The sequence below is a fragment of the Chionomys nivalis genome, chromosome 12 (assembly GCF_950005125.1).
Source record: "Chionomys nivalis chromosome 12, mChiNiv1.1, whole genome shotgun sequence".
NCBI lineage: Eukaryota > Metazoa > Chordata > Mammalia > Rodentia > Cricetidae > Chionomys > Chionomys nivalis.
The window spans coordinates 42,577,984-42,590,565 of NC_080097.1; positions in this window are offsets into that span (position 1 = coordinate 42,577,984).

Consider the following 12,582-nt stretch of genomic DNA (forward strand, 5'->3'; position numbering starts at 1 on the left):
ATAAAGGTGATTAAAACATATCTCAGAAGAAGCCGGGGGAAAGGGCCACAGGACACACAGCAGAAGAGCATCAAGAATAATAGCTGATTCTCATAAAGAAACAGAGATTGGAAAGTAGCAGAGAGACACCTTCAACATGCTTTTTTTCCGTTAGTACCCATTTAATTTGACTCTTTTTTCAAATTTTTAATTTATTTTTTAATTTCATTTTACATTCCATCCACAGTTCTCTTTTACCCCCTCCACCCCCACCTGCCCCACCCCCAGCTCACCCCTATCCACTCCTCCCAAGGGTAAGGGCTCCCAAAGTCAGCAAAGTCTGGCATATTAAGTTGGGGCAGGACCAAGCTCCTCCGCCCTGCATTAAGGCTGAGCATGGCATTCCACCATAGGGAATGGGATCCAACAAGCTAGCTTATACACCAGGGATAGAGCCTGATGTTATTGCCAGGTGCCCCACAGATAGTCTAAGCTTACCCCTGTCTCCCACATATGGGAGGCCTAGTGCCATCCCATGGAGGCTCCACAGCTGTCATGTCAAGAGTTCCTAAATGTCCATGAGCTTGGTTCAGCTGTCTCTGTAGAAAGAGGAAAAAGTCTTCAACATAGATTCCATATCCAATTTAAAACAACATAAAAAGTAAAGTAAAATAAATATGTTTGTAAGTCAGTAAAAATCAGAAACAATATCACCAATAGCCTCACTACAAAGAAACTCAATAGGAAGATGCTCAAGCTGAGGGAATGATCCCCGGTGGAAATTTGGATTTAAGGGATAAGAAGAGTTGAAAAAAGTAAATCTGGGGGTGACTTCTAATCTTTATAACTTTCACTTTTGAAAAGAAAGTTAACTGAAGGAAATTAATAATGGTGTGTGTGGTGCTTAGGAAATAGAATTAAGAATGTGACAGCAACAGAAAAGAAAAGGCAGGGACGCGCAGAAGAACAGCGTGACCTTTTCAAAAGATTAGATAACAAGGTGAGATATCAGTTTAGGTAGACTGTGATTAAGTAAAACGCGAATATTATAAGCCCTAGACAAAGAACTTTTGAAAATAAAAATATAGCAATAAATCAAGCAGAAAAGACAAGACAAAATATTTTAAATGATATTATTAATCCAAAAGGATGCCGGGAATGAAGATAAAGATAAAAATAAAAGACTTTAAAGAAAAAAGCCAAAGATGTTTTTGAATAATCACCACCCTGAAACATACCAGGGTGGTCCTACCATTTGTCCTCTGAACAACCTAGGCAAAGTATAGGAACTTCTCCAAGCATTACTTGCTTGTCTAAGATAATAGCACCTGCCTCCTTGAATTGTTACATTAATTTTTAAGACGTGTGCAGCAATTCATGGCCTTAACAAACTATGAATAAATAAACAGTGCGGACAATGTTGAAAAAGTCAGTGATAGTAGAATATTCTCTATCTATCTCTATCTCTCCTTCCTTCCTTCCCTCCCCGTACCTCTTGATGCATTCTAGACATTAACCACTTACTGTGTGTGTGCAGGTTGAGGCCAGAATTCTTTAATCACTTCCTATCTTTGTGACAGGATCTCTGACTAAAGCTGGAGCTCATTCATTGGAAATCCCCCATCTCTGCTTCCCTCTACTGAGTCACAAGCGTATGCCACAAGGCCCAGCTTTCTAGGGTTGCTGGAGGTCTGTTCTCAGGTCCTCACACCTGTACAGACTTTACTCACTGAGCCGTCTCCTTAGCCAAGATAATCAGTTTTCCATTACTGTCCCACAACAACTGAAATGAAAAACTTAAAAAGAGGAAACACAGTTTCAGAGGTTTCAGCCTATGGTCTCTTGACCTCATTGCGTGTGGGTCTATGGGGAGGCAGCCCAGTGACAGAAACACATGGCTGCGGAGGCAGCTAACCACACGGTGGCCAATAAGCAGAGAGAGGAAGAAAGGAGCCCAGGATCCTGAATGACCAAGACCTCCCCCCGAGCCCCACATCCTGAGGATTCCCTTACCTACATACAGTGCCAAGATGGGGCCTGAGCCTGTAAGACGTGAGCCTTTAGGGGATGTTATAGCAGAAAGGTAAAATATGAAGAAAGGGAAATGAAATTTCCTTCCTTAGAACCCTGGACATGTGTTGGCATCTGCAGCCATCACTAACTGTCCCTGTGCGGAAGTAACTGGCCATCCCCAGGATCTCGAAGTGTTTTATATTGAATCTTGTATTACCACTTGCATATTGAGTTATGCTATTTCCTTTTTCATAATATTCTTAATTAAGCATTTTAGTTTGAGATTATTATGACGCATTTGTAAGAATACAGAAAAATCCCACATATCCTTTAAGGAACTCAGGTTTCCTTGAATGTAGCATCTCATAGAACTAGAGTATAGTGTCATGGAGAGAATGTGTTCAGGATTACAATCAAGACACAGACCATGTCTGACATCCACAGGATCTCTCATGCTACCCTGATAGAAACATGGTCACCTACAACCCCCTTAGCTACATCCTTATCTCCTGTAGGCCCTGGCAACCACTAAGCAGCTCTTGGTTCTGATATGTTACCATTTTATAATGTTACAGAAAATAATCATACCATAAGCCCAACTTTTTCCACATAATTCTTTACATGGAGATTGAGTCAAGTGTTTGAATGTATCAATAGAAGTTCCTTTTCATGACTAAGCACTATTCTCTGTTGCAGACATACCACAACTTATTGGATCATTTGTTGAAAGACGTCTGTATTGCTTCTAATTATGAGCATTATGAACACATTTTCATGAGATATTTCTGTGGCCATAAGGCTTCTGTATAGAATAAAAGCTGAAAAGTTCAACTACTGGATTGTACAGTTGCATGTTTGTTTTAAGAAACTGCTAAACTTCCTTCCAGAATGGCTGTATCTTTTTACTTTTCCATTAAGTCCAGTTTTACAAAATTTCTTAGTTACTCTAATCTCTTTGCATCTCCATATAAATTTTAGAATTTTCTCTATAAAATCCTTATATTTTAAAAAGAATCACATTGAGCCTATATATGGCTTTGAAGGGAAACAACACCTGTACTACATCCTGATCCATGAACATGGTACATCTCAACTATTTTCACTTTTTGGTTTCTATCATCAACATTTTGTTGTTTTCAGCATTCAGGTCACGTGTGTGTGTGTGTGTGTGTGTGTGTGTGTGTGTGTGTGTGTGTGTGTAGAGAGAGAGAGAGAGAGAGAGAGAGAGATATTCGCATCTAAGTATTTCTTTCCTCTTCCTTCCTTCTCCTCTCCTTTCTCTTCTTTCCTCCCCCATTTCCTATTTTTGATTCCGTGTTTATGGTATTTTGTTTTGTATGATTACAATGTCATTTTGTTTCTTATCCCATGGTCTTTTTTTTCTTGCTAAAAATCACATATTACTTCTAAGAATTTTGTGGTATCCTTGGGATTTTATACCTAGACAATTACATAATCAGAAAAGTAGGGAATTATTCTATTTGTTCCTTTTCTTCCCTTAGCACACCAGCTATGCTTCCAGTACCGTGCCAAATAAGATTGGTTGGAGTTCATCTTCTTGCCTCGCTGTCTCTCTTAGAGGGAAAGTGTTCTGTCTTTCATGATTGAGCATAGCGTCTACATCTCTATCTAATTGGGAAACTTCTTCTGCCCCTGTTTTTCTGAGTTGTTTTAAGCCAAAAATGCAAACAGAATATTATGTACTGATATGTAAAACCAAGCCACTATGTGATTCTTTTTCTTTATATATGGAATAAACATATCTTCCTCATAGCATTTTTTAAAGAGGTTGTGTCTATATTCGCAAGAGGTATTGGTCTATGCTTTTCCCCATTTTTCTGGTTTGGACTAAAGTAATTGTTGACAACATGACTTGGAACTGTTTCTTTTTTTCTATATTCTGAAGACAACATGTAGGATTGATATTAATGCTTTTTTTTTAATTTTCCAACAAATTTGTATGTATGTGAAAATTTCTTTGTAGAGAGATTTTTATACCTAAAACTTCAAATTAAACAAATTGAAGTCAGATTTTCAACAAAAAAGTCATAAGGACATTGAAATTATCCATTAAATATGGAGTGAACTCTTGTGATTTGTGATTGTCTGTCTCTTACCTGCCTGTTCATGAGTGTAAAGTCCCTAGACTCACTCCCTCACTGACCTCATAGCGCCTGTAGGTTTTGTAACACTGTTACCCATTGCAGCCTTGACTTTGGCAAGTTCTGTCTTCTCTCTTGTTGGTTTTATGCTGAGATGTGCCAGGTATCACTGATTGTTTCTTAAGAGAATCAATCTTTATTTCACCAATTTTTAATATTTTTCTGGGTTTTTTAATTCCATTTCGATTTCCTCTTATCATTTTAGGATTCTCTTTTTCTACTTTCTTGATTTTATTTTCCCCTTTTTCTAGAGTCTTGAGATGGAAATGTAGATTATATGAGACCTTTTTATAATGTATAAATTTAGAGCTATAAATTCCCTTCCCAGAGTTGCCTGTCACCGTGTCCCACGGACTTTGATATGTGGTATTTTCATTCTGCTCAATGTAGGAATTGCATTATGCCTACATGACTTGCCCAGCCCCTAGTTGACATTTTACCAACTAGAATTATAGAAATCTGACTTCCTTTTATAGTCCCATGTCCTCTCTTGTTTTTAATTGTCTTAAATACGTGCAGCATACATATTAAAACTATGTCATGCTGTTATAATTTCTGCTTCTCCCCACCAAACATAATGTAGAAAATCAAGAGTAAAAAGTAAATGTGGAATATTCATCATGCCTTTTCCTAGTGTTCCAGGGTTGCTTATTTTATCACACCCCCTCGCTGTTTAGAGAATTCCTTTCAGCTAGTCTCTTAGGGCAGGTGTGCTGGCTACAAATTGCTTGGGTTTACCATCATCTGAGAATGTCTTTATTCACCCTTCTATCCTGTAGGGTATTCTTATTAAGACATGAAAATAACAGCCCATTTTATACATATATGGTGTCACTTCCTGCCAACCACTAAGTTGTCACTCAGATTTCCTACCCACCTACCCACCCACATATGAGAGGCAACGAGGCTCTGCTGCTGCCTTCAGAGTGTCTTTACCCTTGGAAATTTCGCCTGTGTGGTATGTTTTGTTGTGCAAATTTCTTTAAGTTTAACTTGTTGGAGAGTTACTCCATTTCTTGAGTTGATAGAATTCAAATTTTGCCAAATTTGGTAGTTTGCAGTCATAATTTCTTCAAATACTCTTCAGCTCCACAGTCTTCCTTTTATTGGGGGATGGGGGGTTGTTAATGACACATGTTAGCTTCCTTGTTGGAATCCCCTAGGACACTGAGATCACTCAGTTCTCCAATCTATTTCCTTCCTGCTGTTCAGATAGGTGTTCCTTTTGTTCTTCTTCTTTACAGAGAAAGGAATAGGTGGAAATTCTCCTTTCATCCCTTTGAGGTGCCCCCTACTAATGCAATGCTGACTTTTGATTACTGGGCAGTGATGGGAGTCTCTATCAACAGAACAGGGGAGGGGCCAAGCATCTTCTTATGGCCTGGTCATAGTGGAGTCAATATTCCCCCTTGGCCTGGGATGATGAGGAAAAGTCTCTACTAAGAGTTTCATGTGTTTGTATTGGGCTGTTGAGTTTTTGCTTCTCTGCCCTATTCATACTTCGAATCCATTTTCAAAAGCCAGATAATTTAACTATCAGGTCTTTTCTTGGGTACTGAGACACCAAGACTCTGCACCTTCCTTTTTTTTCAACATTTTGCCCCATCTTTAAGTTCTCTTTTATCAAAAAAAAAAAAAAATCCAGAGGATTTTATCCTGTTTTAAATTTTAAAAACGGAATAGGCAGTCAGCTCTTTCTTCCCAGACACGACATCACCAAGTGATACTTCATTTTTATACACTTTTCCCATTCACTGGAAGGTTTCTGAGGGCAAGAAACAAGTCTTGTTCACTTTTATCTCCCCAGCACCTAGCAAGGATCATGTGTCCAGCATATGCCTGTCACTTGGATGGAGAGCACACCTAAGTGTCCCTGAATCATCCTTGGCAGTGAGTATGTCTCTCTAGCACAGCCTCTCCAATGCTCAACCTGCACCTGTAATTAGCCTGAGCATCTGCACACAGCTGGGACCCTGTGAATGCCTCACTCTGGACTAAGGGCTCACACTCTAGCTTGAGTGTACGTCCTCAAGCCAGAAGCAGACCAACGGTAAGCAAAGGACAGAGGCCGCAGTTCTGAAGAGTAAGAAGGGCACACCCTTGGCATTCGTCACTGAGGAAGAGTCGCCAGTTCAGAAGGACTGAAGAGGGCGTGAGCCTGGCTGTTGCCATTTCATCTCCACGTTTGCTGCAGCTTCCGTAGCTGCGAGGCTACAACTGGAGAGAACTAAGCAGGAAAGCTTTGGGGAGTTTCCAAATTGAAACAAAATTGCATCTCATTAAAATACACACACACACACACACACACACACACACACACAGATTACTTGGTTGTGGGTTACAGGAATTCCCAGATCACTAGGTAATTTATTCTGTTCCTTTTCCCACACTGCTGAGAGGCACAGAAGTACAAAGTAGCAAACATAACTAATGAACAGCTTTAGTGCCTTTATCAATCATAAACATTGTGCTAAGTCCCCTAGGAGAGGCCTGCAATAAATCCTCCATTCATGGTTGGGGTACCCTGTCCCTGTCTGGGGGACTTTGGAACCAGCTCTCCTCCCTCTTTCCCTCCCTCCTTGGCATGTTTAAGGGCACGTATGCTGGATCTGTCAACCTCATGCCTTCTTGTCCTTCAGAGGAATCTAGTTTTGGGAAGTAGAAGCCTAATGCCAACCACAGAAAAAGAGTTAAGTCTTCTAGCAATCACATTTTTAATGACCAAGAAAAAATACATTTATGTGTTTTTATTCATCTTTAAAGAGTAAGATGCACAGATGCTGAGAGATTGCCCAGTGGTTAAGATCTGAGTTTGGTTTCCAGGACCTGTAACTCAAACACTTAAGCTTATAACTTCGGCTTCAGGGAACCTAATGCCTTCATCTGGTTTCTTCAGGCATCTGAACTGATGTAGTATACATATACTCAGGTACCACACACACACACACACATATGCACACACACATGCATGTGTGTGCATGCACATGAGTGCACATACACACTTTTTAAAACTAAGTATAGTACTTTACATGTTATTTTACCCTAAATATCCAAAATGCTATGTCTCTACATAACCAGTATTTTTGAGAAATTATTCATAAGGATTTTATATCTTTACATTAAGCCCTAAGAATCCAGGGTTCATTTTTACATTTATGATTTATCTAATTTTAAACTAGTACATTTCAAGTAGTCGGTGACTAGCAGCTGTCATCAAACAATGCAGATGGAAACCAAGAACAAATGAATATGTGCAGAATACATGTGTGAAGGGATGAGTGTGTGAGGAGTTAGTGAGAAGGGGTGAATCAGTCAGTGAGGAATGATGAATGAATGAGTGAATGAATGAATGAATGAATGAGAGAATTGATAAGAATGAGTACATGAGAATAAGTGAATGAATGAATGAATGAATGAATGAATGAATGAATGAATGAGACTGACTTAATATGTGGGTAAACAAAGGCAAGCGAAGAACAGTGGCTGCACTGAAGCGTGTGCAGGAGCATCCTTGGTGCTTGCTGTTGAGGACCAGCGTCACCCATGCAGAAAGACCACAAAGGGACTGTGCCTGGCTGTGAGTCGGTGTGTGTAAATCAGTAAGTAAGAAAAAGTGGAGGAAGGAAGAAGAGAGAGTGAAGCAATGAATGGACGGAAATGGGTGACTGTGTGGTTGAATAAATTAATGAGACACTGGGCAAATGACAAGGAGGGGCTCACCTGGCCCCTCATCTTGAACAGATGAGCTTGCTGCACACAGACAGGCAAGAGCTGGCAACTCTCCAATCGTGAGGAGCGTGAACTGTCTGCCCTTCTACCGGGACAGAGATTCCAGGGTCCTGGACACTCAGCCTTCATCCTCAGGGCCACTCCTGAAAGCAGGAGGCCTGAAGGCCTGGGATCCAGACACTCCCATTCCACAAAGATCCCCTCTCACCTGAGAAGACAGTCTGCTCTCAAGCCACTCCCATGAGGAAGTGCTGCTGATGTCCTGGAGTTCCCAGCAGAAGGTGCTGGCTTTCACTGCCTGCATCTAAGGTGTCACCCTGTGCTTTAGATAAGGCACATCTAGGCAAATCTGCATTCTAAAGGAAACCACACCTGGAGATATGCCATGGAGAAGCTGCCTACCTGGAGCCGAGAACAACCCCCAACCCTGCATTACACTCTACAGTTTGGACTTTCATGCTTTCTCAAATTGTTTCTCTCCCAGAGCCATGACTCAGAGTGAAGGGTCACTACTGAGAGCCTCTCAGATCCCAGAGAGAGTCAGGCATGTTTCACCAGCTCTCAGGAAGAAAATGCAAAGCAGTCTAGGTTTAGTAAGAAATTACAGAACCACCAACCAGATGTGGTGGGAGTGGAATAGGGTATGGCTAAAGAGGGAGGCAAGCCCTGGTCAGACTTGTCGGCCTAAGGAGTAAATTAGTTGTAGAAATTCTGAGATGGAAATAGGCAGTTGGTCACCATGTACTGCAAGGAGGGAAGGGAGGCAGTGACTTATTAAGGATTTTGAGGTTCCCCATTGGGTTTCCTATGGGGTATGGGACTTCCTATGGGGTATGAGATGCCCAAATGGGGTATGGGGCTTCCTATGGGGTATGGGACTTCCTATAGGGTGTGTGACTTTCTATGTCTCACTCAGATGGTCACTGTCACTGTCAAGACCCACTGAGAGTCTTCAGAGGAATCATTGTCTTACACAGCTTTGTGGGTGTCTCATCCCTGTTGCTGATGCCCCTCATCAGACAGCCAGCTCTCCAAAACTACAGAGAGATTCTGCCTCCCTCATCTTCCCCAACAGTAACAATAGACCCCTGGTAAAAATTTGACTTGGAAATGTCATCTGACTAAATCAGAGAAGTCAAGTGGGCTCATACCTCTTCAGACTTTGCAAAGTGGTGGTAGTTGGGGCAGAACTCTGAAGTCCATGCCTGTAGATATCCGTCAGTGCCCCACTGGTTCTGTTAGGCAGCATGATTCCCTAGAGCTGGGATCTCTACTAACAGATGGCTAGTATACAGAATGACTGTCCACAACATCACCTTCATTCAGCAACAATGCTAAGCATGGTCACAATGGTTAAGCTTCTGGGACATGCAGTCACCACCAGAGGGCTAATGACACAAAGACAGGCTCACGGGACAACTGTGAGCATCTTCCTGTAGATTGGGTCCCTTCCCTGCACGGCCAACAGCTACCAGCTTAGCTACCAGCACCTGCTGTGGCACTTCTAAGTGAAACTCAGCACCTGTGCGTTCCCCGCTGGACCACACGAGACAGTGGCCAGGAAGCAAGGTGGAGATGCCAGCTCCCAAGCAGGAAGCCACAGGCTGCCTTTCGTGCCCCTTTCCTCGGAATCAAATTAAATGTTCTGCAAATACTTCAACATAAAGTCACAAACTGTTCTTCATGAAGATCAGGTGGAGAACTGAGAAGTTGAAGAAAGAACTTTAGAGGTGACTCAGTAGCTAAACTGCCTGTCATACAAGCATGAGGACACGAGTTTTGATCCCCAGAACTCAGGCAAACGATGAGTGTGTCAGGGTAAATATAACCTATAGCGGAGAAGACAGTGGATTCTTGGAAGACACTGGCCAACCAGTATGAACAACTTGTAAATTCCAGGTTCAATGTGAGACTTTCTTTCAAAAAGATAAGAAAGGGAGTGATTGAGGAGGACATTCAATATCATCCTCTGATCTCCACATGTAAACACATAGATATGCACGCATGCGCGCACACACACACATACACACACACACACACACACTGACTAATATAATAACACCATGGCAAGTTCCTGGGTTCCATTCTCTCATACACACCAGAGTAGTTACCAGAGTCCTACAACCCAGAGCACTACAAGTGAATATGGAATTTAAAAAGAAGATACAGACTAGGAAGGGAGGAACCCAGTGGGGATTTAGTCATGAAACCCATATCCAGTATCAATGGCAATGTAGATACATCCAGTGCCCACAACAGCATCATCAGTGTGACCCCCGCAGGTTACCTGGCCATGGTCATGCCAGAAGGCACATTTCATCATCCTGCACCCACCTGTCCTCCCCTCCTAAGTGATGCTTCTCAGCCTCCTCCCAGGGCATGGTCCCCCCAGCCAACCATAGAAGACCTATACATCCCTCCACACGTCTCTGAAATCAGACCCCAGATTGTTTTTTTGTTTTGTTTTGTTTTGCTTTTAGTTTGGGTTTTATGCATACGAGTGGCATATGTGGCATGTGTGTGTATATATGTGTGTGTGTATATGTACACGTGTGTGGGGGTATATGTGTGAATGCATATGGAGGCCTAAAGTTGATGACAGGTGTCTTTCTCTATCTCTCTCCACCTTATTCATTGAAACAGGGTTTCTTAACTGAATTCAGGGCTCGCTGATATGGCTGGTCATGCTCCCCAGCTTGGTCCAGATAGGGTTGCTTATCTCTGTATTCTAAACCCTGAAAATACCAGAGGGCCATCACACCCACCCAGTGTTTACTTGGGTGTCTCAGATCTGAACTCCAGTTCTCGTGCTTGAGTAGCAAGGGCCTCACCTGCTGAGACATTTCTCTGGGACCCTCACCATTTTCTGCTCTACCTCCATTCTGCTCTGGCTACAAACCTGAGCATATGGGATGCCCACGCTGCAGCTGCTGCCCAGCCATTCTGCAGCCCAGAACATCAACTCTCTTTTCCTTGTAGCTTGCAGGGAGCCCAGCTAGAGAATCCAAGGGAATATCTCAAAGCCTCCTTCTTCCCCAGAGCAAAGACATGTTCCCCACAATGATAGTGTTAGAACTTCCAGAATAAGAACTCCATATTCTGCAGTCAGAAACCGCTGCAGCCCCTGAACCTGGGTCTGCCTCTGGATCTCTCCCTGCCACCCTACCAGCAAGCTTCTCTCCCACAAAGATTCAGCTCATCTGGGAAATGTGTCTTTGGATACCTGACCTCTATATTCAGTTTACCGAACATGTTTGCATCATTTCTGAGGCCCGGATGTGGACAAAGCTAGAGTATTTACCCCAGAAAGCTTCTAGCTGGCTTGCAGATGAATGGATACAAATCTGAGCTTTAGAGTCGTCACTATTCCCCTCACAGTACTGGTCCGAGTCTCACCTGGCAGCTACCAGGACACCTGCTATACATTTTGCTTAGATGAGATCCTTCTTCTAAAGACCCATCATAGCACAATTAGTATGACCTTATTTAAAAAAAAAATAAAAAAGGCACCCCACAAGGTCAGTGCCCAGTCTCCACTGGAGGAGCTGTTTCAAGATTCTGTGGCAGGGTAAGGGCAGCTAGGGACAATGCCTGCTCCGGGAAGCTCTGGAGAAGGATTTGCTCCAGCTCATAGGTTCGGTCTCCAACTTCATTTTGAGATATTTAATTGCAGCAATAAAGCAGATTAGCTGTTCCATGCTGTTAGAATAAATAAGTACTTCTTTCTTTGGTATTAACCCTGCCATGTCAGTCCTAACGCCAAAGTTCATGTGGGTGTTTAGACACACATCCTCTAAGCAGCTCACCCCAAGGGACTGAAACTAGATGGAGCAATAAATTCAAGGAGGTTTCTTCCCTTGAAAGGTGATCTGTGGACCACAGGTTGATGATCTCACTTGGATCTATGAACCTTTTCAAAGATGTAAATTACACACACATACACGCACACAGAGCCCTGATTTTATGGTTTCATTAAACCCTCCTTTAACTTATCCCTCATTTTAAAAGCAATGGGGTTCTCAAAGCCCGCCAACTGAGCATACAAAATCAACCCAGGAGCTTGTTCAAAAGAAAGACATCTCAGTTTCACGGAGAACTTTTGAATCAGTGATGCTAGGATGTGGACAGGAAGCCACATTTTTATAAAGCTCAACAGAAAATTCAGTGTTGCTCCATACATTTAGTGATTGCAATCTATGCTCTCCTTCTTGCAAATAGAGATGATGATGATGATGATGATGATGATGATGATGATGATGATGACGACAATGATAATGATGACAACCATGACAAGAGTGGGAAAACGAAGGTGGTGATGACAGGGACAGCAGTAATTAAAGACAGATTCCTGGATATTTACTAGGAGACTTGTGATTATTTATGCTCTGATATTATTCCATTTAGTTTTCAAAATGATTTGATTGTTGCAAACCTATTTACAGACAAGAGCTGAGCTTTACAGAGATGTTAGCCTTGCCCACTCAGCAAAGTCCTTGCTCTGCATCCTTCTCCAGAAATAACACACTGGCATGAATCAATTCGCTCAGCTTGTCCCACCTCCCCAGAAACCACAGCTGAGGAGTCCCTGGCCAGACATGACCAGTCTCAGCTCAGAGCCAGAGAATCATCTTCTGCAGGACAAAAGACATGACCTTGAATCATTTTCTACCCACCCAGGAAGACAACAAGTCAACTCCTA